This window comes from Mustela lutreola, chromosome 10 (genome assembly GCF_030435805.1).
Source record: "Mustela lutreola isolate mMusLut2 chromosome 10, mMusLut2.pri, whole genome shotgun sequence".
NCBI lineage: Eukaryota > Metazoa > Chordata > Mammalia > Carnivora > Mustelidae > Mustela > Mustela lutreola.
In genome coordinates, this window is record NC_081299.1 from 5,510,054 (window position 1) to 5,532,175 (window position 22,122).

The window sequence follows — 22,122 nt, forward strand, 5'->3', positions numbered from 1 at the left end:
CAGGAATACCAAGCGTTGCTGGCAACACCAAAAACCAGGAGAAGCAAACAAGAATCCGCCCCTACAGGGTTCAGCGGGAACGCGGCCCGCCAACACCTGGGGTTTGGACTTCTGGTCGCCCGGACTGCGAGAGACACTTCTCTTGTTTTGAACCACCTTTTGTGGTGGATCATGATCCTTCGTGACGACAGCCCAGGAAGCTAACATCAGTGTGTGGGAGCGAGGCACACGGAGAATGGGAGAAGAGGGTCCCGGGGCTGACAGAACAGCACTGGGAGTGGCCAGGAAACATGTCTGGTTGTTCATGATGGCAGTGGTTGCTGGGAGAGGGTGCCAAGCTGGAGCTGGCAGCACGGGCCTTGTAAGAAGAAGGCTGTGTGCGGGATGTGGATGAGATGGGGGGAGTGGAGCCCAGGACCTCACCGGAAGGTGGTGGCCCCTGCTCTGGGATGAAGCCACGAGAGGGAGGTGATGGAAAGTTCTGGAAAGTATGTTAGAGAAAAAACCCTGACTGGACGGGGGTGAGTTGGGTGCAAATAGTTTTAAAGTATAAATAAATGCTTTCAAGAAGTTCGTTTTCAGGCTGGGGGAGGGTGCCGCTCTTCATGAGTGGGTGAGAGTTGGAGAGGAGCAGGTTCGAGTGGGAGAGGGGATATAAATGCGAGTTTGCTGATCTGATACTACCTGGCTCCGTCTTTCCTCTTATTCACCAGACTTGGCTCCGAAAGACTGACTTGGCTGATTCTAAAATCCAAGCCCCCTCATCCTCCTCCAAAGAGATGCACGAGCCCCTGAGGCAAGATAGGAGAGAGTCTTGCCCCCAGAGGAATTTCAATCATGTCCTTTCAAAAGGTGTAATCATTTGACTAAATCTCCTGCTTTGAAGAGGAAAACACCTTTTGAATATGTAAGTTCTGGTGTGTTCCTAAAAACAGCGGATCCCATCTGGCTTCTTTGTAGCCATTCCTGGTGAGCCCAGATTTGAAAAGATCATGTCAGTGCATGTCATCGGGATGCCTTCATTATCAAAGGCTGCTTGCTTATAAATAAATAATTAATGTATTTTCCCATTCCCATTTAATTAGGAACGTTATAAGCTACCCATGAGCTAAGAAGAGTCTCACGATTGAAACAACGGGAAGCTGGGAATTCGCAACAGCCGTGCCTGTGGCCCTTGGAGCTCGCAGTTAGGTTTTTCTTTTTTTTTTTTTTTTTAAAGATTTTGTTTATTTATTTATTTGACAGACAGAGATCACAAGTAGGCAGAGAGGCAGGCAGAGAGAGAGGAGGAAGCAGGCTCTCTGCTGAGCAGAGAGCCCAATGTGGGGCTCGATCCCAGGACTCCGGGATCATGACCTGAGCCAAAGGCAGAGGCTTTAACCCACTGAGCCACCCAGGTGCCCCGCAGTTAGGTTTTTCTAAGACTCGTAACAGTGTTCATGAAAACAGAAAGAGGTGCTAGTGGCTGGAGTACCCAATTTTATGTGAAATCCTCTGTAGGATAAGGCCGGGGGAACGGACGATACATATGGTGCTGGGGACGGCGGTAAGAAGGTAGAGGCTGCCTGTCCAAAACGGAACTTGATTAGATCTTAACCCTATGGAATCAGCCACGCCTGTCCCAGACCCCCTTCCTCCTCACTCTCCCTGGGTGACGTCATCCCCCCCAAGACTTGCTCATTATCCCACAACCGGGTGAGGCTTAAACTGAACTGTCAGTGCCCAGTGCGGCTCAGGAGCTGCAGACTGGGTCCCCTCACATGCTGGGAGGTCCCCGCAGCCCAAGGCTCCTGAAAGGAACGTGTCCCAATAGAACTCCCCTCTCCCGACCCACCCACCTGCTCTTCCCTGGGCTCCTCCTCCTCCGGAACCTGTGGCCTGACTTCCCAGCCCTGCCCCTTGGGGCAGCATCAGGCCTCTGGGGGTTCTGTTCCTGATCACCTGTCAGGCCACCATGTTTTGTCACCTGCATCATTGCCGGGTCGCCCTGGCTCACTCCGGTGCCCTGTCTTCTCATCCACTGTCTGCATTGCAGGTGGGATAATCTTTCATGAAGGCAAATTTACTCATGCCACGCTCCCTAAGAGACAGAAAACAACTCTTTGATATCCCTTCACTTATTACTCCGAATAGCAGCCCAGTTTCCTTAACTTGACCCTCTGGTCCAATTCCTGCTCCCTCTTCAGGGACACGCCCCCCTCCATTCTCCCTTGACCTTGGGACTGAGTCGAGGGCCCATAGGGTGCCCGCGCACTCCGCCCCCCCATAGAGGCACGCATTTACAAAGCATGGAGAGTGCTGGGCTACCATGTAACTTACCTACACATGCAGGTGCGCGGAAACCCCCATGTCCCTCTTTCTCTTCAATCAAATTTGACTCCATCCTCCATCCTGTCAGGGTAGCAGGAATGTTAGTGTCATTCTTGGGGCTCCTGCTGTTCCCCCAACCTGGCCCAGGGCTCCAGGCAGAGTCATCTGAGGCACTGCAACCCAGTCCCTCTTGTCCCCACCCACTCTGCTCCTGGCCATTCCTGGACACTGGCACCTTGCCCGAGGCTGGAGCCCCAGTGCCCGAGCTGCCTTCAGGAGGAACCGACTTGCTCTCAGTCCTCTGACCAGTCTCAGGGAACTCGTCCCAACCAGGGGCAGTCAGCTCTAACTCCCCAGTGAGTTCAGGTTTTTCCAGAACACAAAGGAGGGTGGCTTCTGGATCGTTTGTTCCACACACACTTCCCCTGTGGAAGACTCTCGGTACTGGGGATAGGAAAACACCATGAGCCCAACACCGGTGGGTGTCCCTGGAAGTCATCCTGGACATGCCTCCCTTTACTCAGCAGTGACCTCTAAGAAGGGGCTGGGTCCCTTTCCCACTGCTGGCACCGTGCTGGTAATCAGGAAGACCAGCAGGGCAGTATCACTCCAGACCTACCAGATGTGTAAAGATCAAGACACCGGACGGGGGGGGCGCCTGGGTGGCTCAATGGGTTAAGCCTCTGCCTTCAGTCGGGTCGTGATCTCAGGGTCCTGGGATCGAGCCCCGAATCGGGCTCTCTGCTCAGCAGGGAGCCTGCTTCTCCCTCTCTCTCTCTGCCTGCTTCTCTGCCTACTTGTGATTTCTCTGTGTCAAATAAATAAAGTTTAAAAAAAAAAAAAAAGACACCGGACAGGGCCGAGTGTCTCTGAGGATGTGGAGTATCAGGAGCACGGAGACACTGTGGAGGGACTGCAAATCCCTCTCGGGAGCAGATGAAAATACCAAGTGAAGTTAAGAATGCCTATTTCTTTCACCCTGAAATCCCACTTACAGTGTAAGCCTGGAGAAACTTCTGTCCAGCGCATGGGACCACACGGATGTTTGTTGCAGCATTGTGATGACAGCAGAGAACTTCCAAGAACCTGGCCATCCTTCAACAGGTCAGATAAATCGTAAGATATCCTTATGTGGAGTGCTGTGCCGCTGTGGGCTTCCGTGCGTTTGCTCATATTCTCCTTAACGGGATTTTGGGTTTCTTAAAATTTTTTAAAGATTTTATTATTTATTTGAGAGAGAGCACACAAGCAGAGGGGAGGGGTAGAGGGAGAAGCAGACTCCCTGCGGACCAGGAAGCCCAGTGTGGGGCTTGATTCCAGGGCCCGGCGATCATGACCTAAGCTGAAGGCAGACGCCTCACCAACTGAGCCGCCCAGGTGCCCTTTAATGGGGTTTTGTAAAACCGTGGCCCCTCTGCTGCTTTTCATTTGACATCTGAAATAGCTCATGTTAAGTTTAACAAGCTGAAGAGTCATTTCTAGGGCACTATAAATACAGACGTTGAAAAACGCATCTCCTGCATTTCTCTTTCAATGATACTCAGTGGCATGGGAACGGGTTGGTCGGATGTCCTTTACAATCTGTTCTTAAAAACACATGAAGAAACTCTCGTTTAATAGACATTTTTTTCATTCTTTGTGGTCTATGATGAAAGATTCACAGGAAGTACATTTTAAATATTTTCTACCACATATTGAGGGACTATCAAAAAAAATCAAATAATGTGTCTGAAAAGGGAGGACTAGAACGTACGAAAGCTGGAGGAGTATTTGGGTCTCCTGGAGCTGCAGGAACCAGCTGGGGGTCCGAGCAAGCCTGGAAGGTTAATCTTTTTTTTTTTTTTTTTTAAGATTTTATTTATTTGTTTGACAGACAGAGATCACAAGTAGGCAGAGAGGCAGGCAGAGAGAGAAGGGGAAGCAGGCTCCCTGCAGAGCAGAGAGCCCGATGCGGGACTCAATCCCAGGACCCTGACATCATGACCTGAGGCAAAGGCAGAGGGTTTAACCCACTGAGCCACCCAGGTGCCCCTGGAAGGTTAATCTTAATAAATTGTGAATTGGAAGTAAACAGTCTGGAAAACAAACAAACAAACAAAAAATCATTTAGATAAGGTACTTTAATCAATGATTAAAAGGGAGTAAACAGTCTGGAAAACAAAAAATCATTTAGATATGTGACTTTAATAAGTGATGTTGTAAAAAGAACTCAATGTTTTTCTTAGCTTTGTAAGAAAGAAGTGTTTCAGCTCTTAAAGCCAATGTGAATGCAGTGAATGCTAAAGAGCTTGAACTTATGGGAGATGAATCTACAAAAAGGAAGAAGAAAACATGATAGGAACAAGAAAATGATGTATAACAATTTGGGAAAACTTTATCAATTTCGAGATTAGAACTACTAGCCTATTTATGAAATTGCATGTGAATGTATGTCGTTTAAGAACAAAGTAGCTTAAAAACTTTGAGCTATAATAATATAATAATAATATATAATAATATAATAACTCACAAGTTATTCCAACTTACCAAATCCCGAAACTTGGCCCATGAGGTTTCCAGAGTTTGTGGATTAAGGATGAAGGAAAATTAATAAATTAATCCAGTTCACTAAAATGACATTTCAAGGAAACATTTATGACTTATCTGATTGCAAGATGTTGATTTTTTTTAAATCTCAGGCAGTGTGAGTGAAACTAGAAATCATTGTAATGTGATTGTTGTTAGTTCCATAGAAGTTGAGGGAAGATTCAGCATCAATATCATTGATGTTAAGAAAAAAATCTCTAGTTATGGGGGACTATAGATAATCTGAGAACTATCCCCTCAGTAAAAATCTCTGAAACTATTTGATGCTGTTAACCATAATTTTTTAAGTGGTAAATCCACTTAACTTATACAAATATTAGATGAATGGGTATAAATATTTTATTTAACTGATTAACTTATGAAGATGCTATAATCTGTTCAAAGGCGAGTTCAGAGAACACACTATGAAAATTTAAAAATAATTAATTAAGTGCAATTAATTAATTAATTAAAATAAATTTAAAATGCTGAAACAAATGTGCAAATTGATGCAAAACGGGTCAATATCCCCAAGGCTATCGTATCTCCATAGGACAATATTCATTTGCATTTCTGTGCCGAAGATCAATTATATTACTATCAGTTTCTACAACATACAGAGCTGCAAACTAGCTCAAAAACAAAGGTGCATATAAGCCAGAAGGACTGAGAAACCAGTATTCTCTTCTTGCCCATTTCTAGTTTCTCACAATTTTTCCCGACAGTGTCATTCCTCATGTCCAGGGACAGCTCGGACCTTAGATCTGTTGGCAGTGTCATATACTTAGTGATAGTCATGCCTAACAAAACATGCAGGTACAAAAATTGTACCTGCAATTTCCAGACATCAACAAATGACTTTGATATTCCCAGACTGATCTGATGAATGATCTATGTTACAACTTATCACTTTGTAACCTTTTTATAAGTATATATATTTTTTTTCAAAATTTCAAAGGCATATTTAAAATTTTTATGTATTTCATAAAATGTTATATATAATATATATACTATAATATATAAATTTTATGTTGTGATTTACATATTTCTATTATTTGTATATTTATTATTATGTATTTCTATTACTGTGACATTATCCCATTTTGGGTTCTGCCTCCTGTATCTGCACATATTCGTGTGTGTTAAGAACTGGATCCTGTGCAGAGAAATGCCAGGGAGAAGGCAGATGTCCACATCCTGGAAGGTTATAATGAAATCTGACTCTCACTTGTAAGTAGAGAGGCATGCATTTATGTGAAATCTGTAAATCACAGACAACATGGTCAGTCTCAAGGTAGACTTGTTCCCCCTCAGTCCGTGGTATTACCATTTACCCAGTGGTTCACGTCCAAAATCCAGGTGTCGTCTTGGATTCTTCTCTCTCACACTCCGCTACCAATCCCTCCCAAACCCCTGGCAGTTCTCCTTACAAAGTATACTCATCTCCCTTCCCTTCTTCAGAATATGGCGCTTCTCTCCATCTCCGTCTCCATCTGGCCCCTCTCCTGGGCAGGCACAGTGTCTCCTGACAGCCTCTGCTTCCTTGGTTTCCCTGCTATGACCCATTCCCTGCTCTTCAGCGGAGGCAACTTTTAAAACAGCAACTAAGATGTCTTCATTCCCCCACTTATATCCGTCAGTGGCTCCCCTTATTCCTAAAATAGTCTAAACTCCCTCCCTTAACCAATCAAACAAACAAACAATTCTGGACCAGATCTGTTTCATAGCTTCTCCCGCACCCGAACACCGCCCAGCCCCTCCCTGATCTGCCTTTCCACGGAACTTACCGCAGCCTACATTGTACTATGCTGTATGACAGTACACTTGGTACGTCTCTATAGACAGTTTATTATTCGTCATCCTTTGCAAGAAAGTATAAGCATGAGATCAGGGATATTTGAGCATTTTATTCTTTTTCTAAGATTTTATTTATTCATTTGACAGAGAGAGAGAGTGTGCACAAGCAGCGGGAGCAGCAGGCAGAGGAAGAGGGAGAAGCAGACTCCCCATTAAGCAGGGAGCCCGACGCGACACGGGGTTCGATCCCAGGACCCTGAGATCATGACCTGAGCCAAGCGTAGATGCTTCACAGACTGAGCCCCTGGGCACCCCCTTGAGCATTTTATTCTATGCAAGGACTTAAAATTGTGCCAGGTATGAGGTAGGAGTACAAATGTGAACGAATGAATGGGTCCACGCACTCACCGGACCTGCAAAGAGTCTGGGACTTTTCCCTAACTTGCTAGCCTGCCGCATCTCATGGATGCCGGCAGAAGATGTGGGTCTTCTGGATCGGAGACAGGACATCAGTGCTCACAGCACAGCCGGCAGCCTGGGCTTCCTCATTCCAAGGAGGGAAAAACAAGCCAGTCAAGATGCTTTCGGATCAGGAAGGTGAGAGCAGTGACTGGTGTTGACGGGGCCGGGGCACTGACGGAGAGAACGGCCCCCCGAGGAGGAGCGGCCGTGTGGGGAGGCACCTGCTGAGGGCCAGACTGGCGGCAGGGACGCGGCTGGGAGGCTGCTGCTATGGACCAAGTCACGCGAAGGAAGAGGAGAACGGATGTGAGCACGATTTAGGAGTTTCGAGCTCAAGCAGGAGCTTAGTTAAGCTTCCAGAAAGCAAGCAGGTGCGCTTCCGGCAGCAGGCAGGAGTGGGAGGCCAGGGCACACCTGGGCAGGTGGCGAGCCCGTCGCGGCACCTAACGCTTCTGTCTGGCTGGTACAAGCCACTGCTCGTGTGCTACTCGGGAAGTCCGCCCCAGAACCCTCACGGGATGAGGAGACCAAACCCCCGGAGGTTACGCGACTTTTCCAGGGTCACATGAGGCCGTAATCGGGGAGTTCCCCTCCGGCCTAGGGCCGCCTCTCCTCACCTGCACACAGTTCCACAAGCTCCAGCCAAGGACTCTGGGCTTGGAATTACGAGTCCAAACCATCATCCAATAGAACTTTTAAAAAATGTGTTCAGGGGCGCCTGGATGGCTCCGCCGGTTAAGCATCCAACTCGGTTTCGGCTGGCGTCCTGGGATCAAGGCCCACCCTGGGCTCCACGCTCAGCAGGGAGCCTGCTTGTCCTTCTCCCCTTCCCCTCTGCTCTCCGCCTCCCACATTCTCTCTCTCTCAAATAAATAAATAAAATCTTTACTAACTACCTTCCCTGAGCCTTGGAGCCCAGGACCCATGTCACCTCCGACCCACTCACCTAAGAATCCAGGCAGAGAGCCAAGCTCAGGCAACAGGATGTAATGACGCGGGGATACCGTGTTTCAGAGAAGCCACCCCAATCTGCTCCCTACCAAGTGTGCTCGTTTTTAGGAGACCAGTGGCAGTGTGTGGATCTAATGGGAAAATCCTGCTTCAAACGAACCAATGCTCAGATCTGAGCACTGATAATATGCGGATTCTGATTAATTATTTGGTGTGATAATGCAATCATTTTTTTAAAAAGGTCTTTATCCTTTAGAGATGCACACTGAAGACTTCACTGATGTCATAAGACCGGGGAGTCCCGTCACGTGACGGCCGGGAATGGGGTTGAGGGTTGTTGAAGCCGCACGATGGGCACTTGGGATCGAGACACTCTTCTCTTCTTTTACGTGCATTTAAGATTTTTCTATAATAGGGCGCCTGGGTGGCTCAGTGGGTTGAGCCGCTGCCTTCGGCTCGGGTCATGATCTCAGGGTCCTGGGATCGAGCCTCGCATCAGGCTCTCTGGTCAGCGGGGAGCCTGCTTCCTCCTCTCTCTCTCTCTGCCTGCCTCTCTGCCTGTTTGTGATCTCTCTCTGTCAAATGAATAAATAAAATCTTTAAAAAAAAAAAAAAAGATTTTTCTATAATAAAACATTTTCCAACTATTTCAACAGATTTTAAAACAAATGGACACTGTGTCTTCCCTACGTTCACACTTAATCGCGGCCAGCTGAGCTCATGGAGTCTTGGCCAGAGTGTTTCCATTCTGTGCCCTCCTCCGAGGGTGCTTTTCTGGGGGTCGCGTTGCTACGAGCTGCCTTCGCCCGCTTCCTCAATCTGCCAGCGACTTTTCTTCTGTAGTGAGAATATTCTTCTCAAATTGCCCCCAACTAATCAGAGAAAAGACATCAATTTCCTTTCTATCCTTCCTGGGCTTCCTTAACTCCTTTTTCAACATGAGAAAGAAGACAAAATTGGGAAGAATTATAGTCGCCACACAAACTGGGAAAGGTCTATGTGCTGCTGGCTTTTCTAGTCCCAAGGGAGAGATTTCCCCCTTTATTCTTTCTGAAAAAGGCCGCCTGTCTCCCTTCTAACAAATGTTATCCACTGCTAGGTACTGCTCAAGATTTATCTGTTGGGTACTCCTATGTGTTCCCCAGAAACTTTATTGTCTCAGATGTAAACTATTCTGGAAACCAGAGCCCTTTGGACTTCCGAAGGAGCTTAGATTCTTCTAGCCTGTCCCTCTTTAAAAAAGATGTGAGCAGAAAATCTAACAGATTTTGTTTCGTTTTTATTGCAGTCTCTAAAAATATATTTGTCACAAAAATTTTCATATTAAAACTCTTCCCAGGAACGGAACAAGACGGTTGCTACTTGTCCTGGGCAAACGTGGGTTGAAGGTGCCCGTCATGATCTCCGTGTTTCTCTGGAGACGGAGGGTGAGGGACAGTTGTGTGGTGTTAGTACAACCGTATCAACACGGAGCCTGTATTTGAAATTTTGTTTCCCATACTCCATCGAGAACGTTTTGTTTTTTGTTTTTGTTTTTGTTTTTTGCTTTTCTCAGAGGATCCACACAGCGGAGATCGGAAAAGGGTTAATACCTGATCATTCATAACAACTTGGCTTATTTCAGGAAGGGGGAAATAGGGCGCCTGGGAGGCTCAGTGGGTTAAAGCCTCTGCCTTTGGCTCAGGTCATGACCCCAGGGTCCTGGGATGGAGCCCCGCATCGGGATCCCTGCTCAGCCAGGAGTCTGCTTCTCCCTCTGCCTGCTGCTCCCCCTGCTTGTGCTTGCGCTCGCTCTCTCTCTGTGACAAATAAATAAATAAAATCTTTCAAAAAGCGGGGGAGGAAGAGTCATAGGTGGAACAGTAGAGGCTGAAAATGCAGAGGCACTGACTGCCAGGATCATTATCACAGGAGCTAATGTTCCCAAACTCCTAACCTCAAAACCCAGACAAAATATTCAGTGCACTAGAAACTTCTCTCCCGGGACCATTATTACCCTTTGCATTCTGGAGGCCAAGTGGGACCGGAATAAATCTGTCCCTTTCCCCTTTCAATGACTGAATGCCCCTTCTGTTGGCGTCTGCTGCTTTCACCGGTTCCCGGGCTCCTTGCAGAGACGGGATGTGCAGCGCTTCGTGAGCGAGTATCTGGGCACCATGGAGACACGCGGCCGTAAAAGTGTCTTCTCTCATTTTCAAAGTAAACAAATGTTATTGCCACCAGGAAATAGACCACATGAAAAGAAACGCCGGGAACCTGGAAGAGCTGCCCAGGCAGTCATTCTTTTCAGTTTCCAAGTTCATTCCCCGCATTAACTCAAGCCAAGGGGACAGAACAAAAGGCCTCTCAAAGGCCCCATAAGCATGGGGCTTACATATTTTAAATCTCCAGCTATAAAGTCACGAAGCTGATTTTTCTTCTTGCTCACGGAGCCCTCCCAGGTTTCCCCTTGTGATAAGCATGGCTTGTCACACGGCCCTTGCGTCCTGTCTTACAAAGCACTGTTTATCTTGAACCCATGGATGGTTATGGGGTTGGGGAAGGAGGCAAATAGCCATACCCTGAGTCCCCCCGCTTGGGCTGTAGGAGGTAGCAGGTATCTCAGGGAACTTGTTGAGAAACATGGATGTCTGCAGGTAGAAGGTTATGTCCTGTGAAAGTGCAAGGCCAAGGGTCCTCATTTCTGTGAAATTTCTGGGGGTCTGGTGGTCTGGGGCATGCTGGGATTTCCCTCCAGCGTGAAGGGACAGCTGCTGCTCTTTGGGTCCCCTGCCGTCAGATATGGAAGAAGCACATGCTTGGGTTCTGGAAGCCACCTATGGCATAGTAGGATGACCTGTTCTTGCCGATGTACTGGGTGGCTCAAAGAGCCACCAGCTTGGACAGCGAGAGAAAGCTCTTCAGCAGTGACGCCCACGCTACAGTTCGGTGGCTCTGACCTTCAGAGTTCATGGTCCACCCCCTTACCATCAGGAGTCACTGGTGGCTCTCTAGGACGCCATGATGGTTTCTTCTATGTGTCAACTTGGATGGGCTGTGGTGTGCCCAGATATCTGGTCAGACATTATTCTGGGTGTGTCTGCAGGGGCTGTTTCTGGATGAGATGAACACTGGAATCAGGAGACTGAGTAAGGAAGAGTGCCCTCCCCAGTGTGGGTGGGCCGTAGTCTTCTTTTACTGGATATAGTCTTGAAAAAAAAAAATCAGTTACAATGTTCCTCCTTCCCCTGCAAAGGGCTGGGCTGTGAGACCGAAGTGAGACCAGTGGAACGCTTCCTCCCGGAAACTGGAGTCCTTAGTGGGACCACACCGAAGTTCCAAATGGCCAGAGCTATGTTGTCCCAGAGGAAGGAGGCTGAAGAAATTGTCCCTTGGTTCCTGTTCCGAGGTCTCTGTTCTTGTTCTGAGTCTGGCCCTTCCCCTCTCACTGTATCCGATGGGCTGCTACGGATCCTTCTAATAAATTCCATTGTAGTACAAATTGGCCAGAGTCTTGGTTGACCGCTTGGCCACAGGTGCAACTGCCCTGGGAGGGTGTGGGAAGAAGAGGAAGGGGAGAGAGGCTCAGGCAGCCGCGAGGGACAGCCCGGAGCCTGCAGGAAGGCGTGGAAGGTCCAAGCTGGAGGCCCAGGGCGAGCGGCCTGCCGGCGGGAGACTCTGGGCAGCGGGGTCAGAACCTGCTTCTACAGAGGGTTTCAGCGTGGAGCTCGATGCCAGGCGGGCGAAGCTTGACCCCCGAGGGCGGAGGGCCAGCGGAGGTGAGGGCAGACATTATCTTAGTTAAGGTACCAGTTGGGCTGCTTCCGGCGGATCACAGTGGCTCCGACAAGCCCCGAGGCCTCGTTCTCACTGGTGCGACGCCCCGCAGGTGGGAGGCTCTGTTCCAGGACGTCATCCTCGGTCCGAGCTCCTCCGGGAGTCACTCCGCTCTGCCCAGGGTGTTTGGTGCGTCCGTCTAACCAAAGCCGGGTCATACCCTCCCGCCCACCTTCCCGTCTTCAAGGAGCGGAGGGAGGAGGCCAAGCCCAAGCAGCTCCTCTGAAAGAAACGTCCTGGGAACTGCCTGCAGCCTCGGTTCAGCCCCGCAGGCTGGCGCGCAGCGGCCTGGCCATACCGGCAGGCGAGAGAGACGGGTCCGAGTCCCCAGCCCGTGGCCAGTCAGGCCTGGTGTGGGGGTGGTTATTTCCAGAAGGAAAAAGGGGGACGGACAGTAAGGAGCCAATCGCAACCGTGGTCCCAGACGATCGTGTCTAGCCGTCAGGCTGTGAAGGAAAGAGATGGGGACCAGCTGGGGGAGCGCCGGGGTCCCCCATCTACAGGGCTAGAGAGAGATGGTGAGGGTACAGGAGAAGTTGATGGTAAGAGAGGGAGAGCTCAGAGGAGGAGGGACCGCAGGTCAGTGCTCAGAGAACTTGACCTTGAATGGGTGGATGGAAAAGAGGAAAAGTAGAAGAAAATACAAAGGGTTTTGCGGGCTGATGGCTGGCAGCAGGGAGCATCTTCCGGCTGCCGTTTTCTGTATGAAATCAGAAACCAAGTCTCTTGCTAAAACTGAGTGGGAAGGAAGGCAGCTGGGTGTCAGAGAGGGAGACAGAAGTAGTCCTGGCAGGGAGGCCCGGGCGGGTGAGCGTGGTGGGGATCCCTTGGCGGGATCAGGAGTCGGGCAGTGTTGGTGAGGGGCGCCCCAGTCTTGGTGGCGGGGAGATTTCTCTGGACAGGGGTGCTAAGCAAATCAGGTACGGGTTTCCAGGAAGCAGATAATTGGGTTTCTCTGGTCCAGCTTCCTATGGCAGAAAGAAATGAGGGCGCCTTTGTTGGAACGATCCCATAATCGTTTCAGTGTGTCTCTCAGAACACAGCACAGAAAAACACACTCTGCTTCTGGGTCTGGGGAACCGTCCTGGGGAGAATCAACACTTCATAAAGTCAAACTTCTGGCGGTGGTTATTCAGACCTTTGAAACGAATGCCCACGTCTTCCGAACGACAGGCATCATTCGTCAGCGTGACGGGAAGAGAGAGTCTTCCTACGGTCAGAGAGTTGTTGAGAGATGAGCGATGTCCAGCTCGCGGGCTCCCGGTCCCGGAGGAGGCCAGGAGGGCCACCCCCGTGGCGCGGGGCACACAGGAAGCATGCGACTGCCCGGCCCGGGTCACCAGTAATTGGGGAGCGTCACGGGTAAAGAGTTTTATGGGCCGTAATGGTTTTCTGTAAATGAAAATTGCTCCTCCTCTCTGGGTAATTGAGTTATATCTGAGTTAATCCAGGAAAGTCTTATTCATCTGAACTATGACACATATGAGTCAATGAGGGACTGTCACCCAGAGACTTAACGAGTCACTGTTACCCTTTCAGTCCTAGGATGGTCACTTCCAGAGGTGTTTTGAGGTTGGTTGTGCTGTTTTGACCATCTCCGGATGAGGCTAACGGGGTGACGGGTGGAGGACAGGGGTGGGTCTTCCGTAGGCTTTTCCCTGATTTCACCAAGCCCAGCAGCTACATGTCAAAGGCCGCCTGAAGATTATCATTTTCCCCCGTGAGCCTCTCATTTACTCATTGGTTTCCATGAAAGACCAAGTTCTTGAGAAGCGATTATTACAGTAATATTAATAATAACAGTGATGACATCTTCCCTCTAAGGGATGTTTGCAGTTGGGGCTTCTGTGATTTTTCCAGAGGGACGTGCTAGTCAGAGAGAAGGAAAACTTGCAGCTTATAAATATATCCCGGAGTCCATGTATGTTCATGAATCCAAGCCGGCATGGTGTCGCCCCGCAATTTTGAAGATTTGCCTCAAAATGGGAGCTCTTCCTCCAAAAGCTCAAAACAGCAAAAAATGTTGTCTTGTAAAACATGGAAGGACACAAACTGTTGACGTTTAAACCAAGAGGAGAATGATTACTTGTGAATCCCAGCACGGCGGGTCCTCCGGGCACCCCTGGGTGGGCACCCCCAGGGTCTTCCGCCAGCTCCCAGTCTCCTCTGGCTTTCTTCTCCACGGGCCACATGCTATGGGCACCACACGCTGAATGTATTCATCTAGAATAAATTCGTATGGAATCACCGTCTCAACACAGGTATCTGTGTCACGGGAAAAATAACTTTCCGTTTCCCTGCGGGTGAAATGGCCCCTGGGCATTTCTTCCTTGGGGAGAATCAGGGAGATTGCATCAGGTCTCTGAGTACAGATGGAAATGGTGTGTCAGTGGAGAGAGGATTAAGCTATGTGCTGGACGTTATTTATTTCCCTGCCTCCATTAACAGTACCAGTGAGTCATAAATACCACAGAGATACGTGCAGATTTTTAAACATTAACCTAGGATTTGAAAGTTAGAATAATGAGCCTTAGGATAAATGTATAGAATAAGAGATTCTATTGTAAATGTGGGTCAGCGCCAGGAGTCCTCTGTGGAGGAGAAAGTAGTGGAGGGGATAATGAGCGTGTTTATAGCTCCTTAACTTAGCTCCTGGGTTTCAAGATTAGTTTGCTGTCAAGACAGGTTTAATCCTTTTGCTTTATCCTTCCTTCATCTATAATCAAGTCTTGGCAGGTGGCCTGAACTTCTCGCCCCTGACGGGCACATACACTGAAGCAAAAACAAAGCAAACACAGTTTAAAATGACATATTCCCTGGTCGTCAGGAAATTCTAAGCCCCCATATCCATTTTGATAATAAGGGTCATTCCTTGCAAAATAGAGATCCCTACTTTCCACTAGACGGGCAATTTTGAAGATTCACATCGGAAGTTTTTTTAAGCATCGGGTCAGGCACTTCCGACTTCCACTTCCAGTCCGGTCCACCTCCCCGCCTGCTCCGCCCGGCTGGGTCTGAGCGGACACCCAGCAGCTCTGTGGGCTGGGGGGGCAATCTTGTCTCAAGCCCCCATGAGGTGTCTCCGGCCGCAGGCGATGCGGGGACCGGGTCCCTATCAGCCCTGACATCCTCCCCCCAACACCATCAAGCCCAGAGGTGTGGGGAGACGGAGCTGTGGTCTACCCCTGAGCCGCGGTGGGCAGGAGCTGGTGGGCACATTCCTCCCTCTTCTGGCCCCAGGAGGACAGTTCTGAGACTTGTTTTGTGCGGCCCCACCAGACAGAGCCCCATGGCCAACTCCATAACACATCCTTGAATCGCTTCCCTCCCTTCTATGTCTGCTTCTCTGACCCTTCCTGCGGCTCCCTGGGTTTATCCTCCACATAAACATTTCTCTGACTCTGAGGGAAGCCAGATCAAGAGTAATTTGAGTTTATACCAAGAAAAATGCCCCCCACACTTAACTATGACTACTGACATTCTAATTTCCTACCCACAGAAATTAAATTTTAATAGTCCATTACAGTTTCTCAATTAAGCTTCACTGTCTCATAATGACGCCTGCCGGAACTGTGCCGGTCAGGATTAAGTAGCATATCTCCCTGGGAGCTGTAGGGGCAGGGAGGGGCCGCGGAAGGGAAATGGACTTTGCATTTCCATACCAGCCCCACCTCTTACTCACTGTGTGACCTTGGGCAAGTCACTTAACCTCTCTGGGCCTCATTTGTGAGATGACCTTAATACCATAAAAATACAAAATTAATGACAAATAAAAAGCAAAAGGACCTTTTACCTGGAAGTGTAAAGACTTCTGATGACTCAAGTCAACATAGAAGCATAAAAGGAAATTGCAGGATGTTTGGGAAAAGAACAACAAAGAAAACAAAACTTATCAAAATGTCTGTGACAGAGAGCTGAAACCCGGAGCAAAGTTATAACACGGAACACCCGTAACAGCAAACACGAAAAGATGAAAAGGAATGAGTGAAACATCCACTGAAGAAAAAAGAGAGAGACATACAGGACAGACAAACGTTTACCTTTTGAAAATTCAAAGGAAATCCATAACCCACCCACTGGAAAGATTGCTCATGGAAAAAAAAGATAGGAAAAAAAAAAAATAAAGAACACAAAGAACCGAAAAACAACACAACCACATATCAGCAGAAATGTAAAATATAGAAAGACAATATTATAAACACTTCATGCCAAAGAAGGTGGATACTGAGATTACTGGGCAAATTTCTGGAAAAATTATAGCTCAAGTTATATAATTATATAATTATGACTATAAAAAATTATACTCAAAATTGACTGGAGAGGAAATAGAAAACCCAGTCCTCCCTACATTGATTTATGGCACAACGCCAATGAGAGTATCATGTTGGTCTCTGGAGCTGTTGATTATAATGTCATGAAAAGGAACAAACAAGCAAAGAAAAGCCAGGAAAAGAAATGCAGTGTTGGGGGCACCTGAGTGGCTCAGTTGGCTAAGTGACTGACTTGTGATTTCAGCTCAGGTCGTGATCTCATGGGTCATAGGATTGAGCACCACATAGGAGTTCCCACTCAATGGGGAGTCTGCTTGAGATTCTCTCTCTTCTTCTACCCCCACCAATTGTATGCTCGCTCTCAAATAAATGCAGCTAAAAAGAAAAAAAGAAATGCAGTGTTGGGAGTTTGAGAAGCCTATCCAGACATTAAAGCACACCATGAAGCCCCTATAATGAAAACAATGTGGTATCGGTATGAACATGTATATAGACAAATCAAACAGAATAGAAAATCCAGAAATAGACCTAAACGAATATAGAAATTCAGTATAGATTAAGGTGACATCTCAAATCAGTGGAATTTGATGTATGTTATTGAGACACCGAAAGGTGTATGAAAAATTATATATAATTGGGCCTATTCTCATACCATACACCAGAATGTATCCCAAATGGATCATGAATCTGGATGTAAAATGAAGAAAACATGGGGAAGTTTCTTTATGAACTAGGAGTTACAACCAAGAAACTTTCTAACTATGACTCAAATCCCAGAAGCAATAAGGAAAAGAACTGGTGAATGTGTTTACATAAAAGGGATAAAATTTGCATGACCAAAAGCATCATAAGCCAAGTAAAAACCAAACAACAAAGTTCAGGAAACATTTACAGTTTTCGTTGCAGACAAATGGATTAATACATTAAGTTAGGCCACCCAAAATTGCTGGGCATTTAACCATTTGGACCTCAAGAGATAGCAAATTTCATACAGTTCATTTTAATACCTAATACGTAAAAAAACTTCTAGAAATAAAATGGGCAACAGCCACATAGAAGAACGACTAGAGGTATGAACACACAATGCACAAACTGAAAATGCAAGTGGCTTTAGTCATAGGAGATAACACCCAAGCACACTGCTTTCCTGTAGAGATACACTGCCAAGACCCCCAAATGATACAGGCAAAACCAATTTTATACAGTACTCTGCATGACACAAAAGATAGCAAAACTCAAGTATCTTGATATCTATAGAGTGAGTCCTCCAACTTTTTTGTCTCTGATTATCTTGGATGTTCTTAATCTTTGCATTTTTATATACATTTTGAATCTGCTTTTCTATTTGTGCGCGCGCACACACACACACACACACACACACACACACATGTCCTGTTGAGATTTGCATGCGATTACACTGAATCTGCAAACCAGTTTGGGCAGAACAGACATCTTTACAAATGTTCACCCTTGAACATTTACTTAGGTCTTCTTCTTGTTTTTAAATTTAATTTAAATTATTTATTTTCAAGGTTTTTATTTAAATTCTAGTTCGTTAACATATAGTGTAATATTGATTTCAGGAGTAGAATTCAGTGATTCAGCACTTACATTTAACACCCAGTGCTCATCATAACAAGGGCCCTGCTTAATGCCCATCATCCATCTAGCCCCTCCCCCACCCACTTCCCTCCAGCAGCCCTCAGTTTGTTCTCTAATGTTAAGAGTCTCTTATGGTTTCCTTCCCTCTCTCTTTTTTCCCCTTCCCCAATGTTCACATGGGATTTGTCTTTCTCTGACTGGCTTATTTCACTTCCCATAGTATGCTCTAACTACATCCACGTCATTTGCAAATGTCAAGATTCCATTCTTTTTGATGGCTGCATCGTATTCTGTTGTATATATGAACCATCTGTAAATGGACATCTGGGCTCTTTCCATAGTTAAGCTATTGCTGGTAATGCCTGCTGCTAGTTAGGTCTCCTTCCATTAATCTCAATAATGTTCTGTAGTTTTCTGTACATAGATCTTGAACTTCTTTTGTTAGGTTTTCTGTGTTTTTGATGTTTTTAAAACTTGTAAATGGTATCTTATTTTTAAATTTCACTTTCTAGTTGTTAGTGGAATAGAGAAAAATGACTTTTTATCTTCATCTTGCATTCAGTGACCTTCCTAAATCCAGTTATTAATTCGGAGAGTTTATTGGTATATTTAATTTTTTTTTCTGCCCTACCAATCATGAGGTCTATAAATAATGACAGTCTACTTCCTGCTTTTGAATCTTTGTTTCACTTTTTTTTTTTTTTCTTGGATTACTGAACTGGCTAGGACCTACAATATTTACTGTAGGGTTTTTGTATATACCCTTTATAATATTAAAGAAGTTCCCTCTTATTAATCAATTTACTGAAAATGTTCATCATGAATGGGCATTAAATTTTATCAAATGATTTTTCTGCATATATTGAGATAATCCTATGACCTTTCCTTTTCTGATAAGGTAGTGCATTTGAGGAGCAAACCAACCCTGCATTTCTGAAACAAGCCCAGTTGGTCTTGATATATTAACCTTTATATCTAATCACTGAAATTGTTTCTAGTGTAGGATTGTTTAGGACTTTATAAACAATAATCACAAGAGAGATGTTTCTTCTAACACCCTAGTCAGGCTTTAGCACAGAGTTGATGCTGACAAAATAAGTTGGGAAATGTTCTTTCTTTTCTGATTGGTGTTTTATCTTCCCAACATGTTCAAAAGAATGTATTGATGAAATCCTATGGGCCTGAAGTTATTCCGTGGGAAGATTTAAAATGATGGATGCACTTTCTTTGATACCTGCGTTTGGGGTATGTGTTTTTTTTCCTAGGAATTTTTTCCTTAATTTTCAAGTTCATTGGCATAAAGCTATATATTTTTATCTTTTTAACATCTGTGGGAACTATAGCAATGGCCTCTGTTTCCTTCCAGATACTTGCGTGTTCTTTTTTTTTTTCTTGATAATTCCTCCCATGTGAATCTTTTCAAAGAATTGCCTGGAGCTTTGCCGATTCTTGCTTTCTCCTGTGTTTTCTCTTATTTAATATTTGGCCTTATATTAATTCTATATGTGGTTAATTTTCCATTCTTTCTCCAACTTTTTTTAGTTGAATATTTAAGTCATTGATGTCAGTCCTTTCTTCTCTACGCCACACGCTCACTGAACGCCACACGCTCACTGAAGACTATGAGTCTTCCTTTCAACGTGGTTTTAGGGTGTGTTATTATATTCATTTTCACTCAGGTCAAAATATGTTCCAAGTTGTTTGTAGTAAGGTTTCTTCTCCGACTCTAGTTATTTAGAAATAGATCATTTAATTTCCAGATTCAGGGGGAGGGTCTATTGTCTCCTTGCTATTAATTTCCAGTTTAATTCCGCTATTTGCAGAGAACATTCTGCGTGCAGTTGAATCCTTTGAAACGTGTTACAACAGGCAAGCAGGTGTGGCATTTGGTCAATATTTGTGCCCGGGGTATACTTGGAAAGGGCTGTGCATTCTGTGGTTGGAGATAGTTCTGTAAGTATCAATTAGGTCAGACTTGTTAATTAGGTTAATAAAATCTGTTTCCTTAATGATTATTGTATTGTCTTTGCTCATTATGAAGAGAGATGTGTTAAAATCTTCCACCGTAAAGGTGGATTTGTGTATTTCCCATAATTTTGTCAATGTATTTTGGGACTGTCATATTAAGTGCATTAAAATTGAGCATCTTTAAAAGCTTCCTGATGGAATGACCCTTTTCTCATTAGGCAAGTTTCCTCTGTAACTGTAACAATTCTCCTTGACGTAAAGTCTGCTGATTGACTCTTGAACAACTTGAGAGTTCGGGGTACCGACTCCTCCACCCGGTCCCGTGTAGTAGAAAATCCGCACATAACTTTTGACTCCTCCCCAAAACTTAACTACTAATAGCCTACTGCTGACCGGAAGCCTTACTGATAAGATAAATGGTTGATTAGCACAAATTTTGTATATGTATTATATACTGTAGTCTCAAAATAAAGTCAGCTAGAGAAAAGAAAATTTTATTAATCTTTATTGTGTTTAAATGTTATTAATCTTATTAATCACAAGGAAGAGAAAATACATTTACACTACTGGACTGTATTTATCAAAAAGAAATCCATGCGTGAATGAATCCGAGCAGTTCAAACCCATATAGTTCTAAGGGCACTTGTGTTAAAATAGATACATCAGCTTTCTGCGGTTAGCCTTTTCATGGTGTGTCTTTTTCTATTCACTCTACTTTCTATTTTTCTATTTTGTGATATTTAAGGTGTGTCTCTTGGTAGCAGCATATAGTTGAAGGATTTTCGTATCCAATCTGATCATCTTTTAATTAATGATAGTCTCTTACCTGTGTATTTTGTGTTCTTACTCTTGACACAATACTGGTACAGCTGGGCTTAAATCTATCATCTTAACTATTTGTCCCATCTGTGTTCTCGTTTTTCCCTTCTCTTTTCTTCTTTTGGGTCAGCTATTTTTATTATTTCTCCCTTCCCCCCAATTAACCTGCTATACATTCTTGTACTGTTCTTCTGCTGGTTATCTTAGAGATTACACCTTGCAGGCTTTATTTATTAAAGTCTAATATAAGTTGTAATTTTACCACTTTTCAGATAAGGCAACACTTTGTATTTACCCTGTTCTCAACTTCTGTGCTCTTGTTGTCACATATTTTAATTCCACTTATATTTCCATATGTTTTGACTCCTTAATAACAAACCACTAGTTACATATCACTATATAAAATACCATTATTTTATATATCAAAATTCATTTAGATTTACCCACAGTTTTACTCTTCTGAAGCTCTCCCTTCCTTCCTATTTCTCCGTGTTTCCTTCTCAGATAATTTTCCTTCTGCTAAAATAATTCTCCTGCATATTTCCCTTCATGTGAATCTGCTGATGGGAAATCATCTCAGCTTTTATTTGTCTTAAAATGTCTTTATCTTGTCTTCGTTTTTGAAACATATTTTCAATTTCAAAATCTATTGCAAAGCTACAGTAATCAAGACAGCGTGGTACTGGGATAAAATAGACATAAAGACCAATGAAATAGCACAGAAAGTCTAAAAATAAATTGACCATACATCTATGGTCAGTTAATTTTCAACAAGTGTGCCAAGACTATTCAATGGGGAAAGTATAATGTCTTCAACAGAAGATAAGTGCTGGGACGACCAGATATCTACATGCAAAAAAATAAACTCAAACCCTATCTCACAATTTTGCTAAAGAAAAATTAGCTCAAAATGGATCAAAGATCTAACTGTTATGGCTAAAACTATAAAATTCTTAGAGGGAAACATAGGATCTTTATCACATTGGATTAAATAACAGTTTCTTAAATAAGATGACCAAAAGCACAAACAACAAGGGAAAATAAATAATTTGGACATCATCAAAATTAAAAACTTCTGTGCATCAAAAGACTGTAAAGAAAGTGGAAAGGCAACCTACAAAAATGGATGAGAATTTACAAAGTGTATATCTGGTAAGAAAGGCTCTATGTGGGCGCCTGGGTGGCTCAGTGGATTAAGCCTCTGCCTTCAGCTCAGGTCATGATCTCGAAGTCCTGGGATCAAGTCTCACATCGGGCTCTCTGCTCAGCAGGGAGCCTGCTTCCCCCTCTCTTGGCCTGCTTCTCTGCCTACTTGTGATCTCTGTCAAATAAATAAATAAAATCTTAAAAAGAAAAAAAGAAAGAAAGGCTCTATGCTCCAGAATGTATTACAACTAAACAATAAAAAGACAACCGAATTTAAAATTGCGCGAAGGACTTGAACAGACATTTCTCCAAAGAAGAATGGTCATCAAGCACATGAAAAGACACTTAATGTCATTAGTCATTAGGGAAATAAGTTATTATGCAAATCAATACAAATAAAAACAATGAAATACTA

The 22,122-nt window shown here is 45.0% G+C and overlaps 1 long non-coding RNA gene across 2 annotated transcripts; it reads left to right on the forward strand.

The window, feature by feature from the left end:
- The first annotated feature begins 720 nt into the window (after positions 1-720).
- LOC131810083 (uncharacterized) lies at positions 721-8,031 on the forward strand. Of its 2 annotated transcripts, XR_009345403.1 has the most exons (3): positions 721-1,186; positions 3,308-3,414; positions 6,820-8,031. It is a non-coding gene; the product is annotated as an uncharacterized LOC131810083 (long non-coding RNA). The 2 variants fall into 2 exon arrangements; XR_009345402.1 differs by lacking the exon at positions 721-1,186 and having other exon boundaries at positions 2,997-3,414.
- Positions 8,032-22,122: the final 14,091 nt, after the last annotated feature.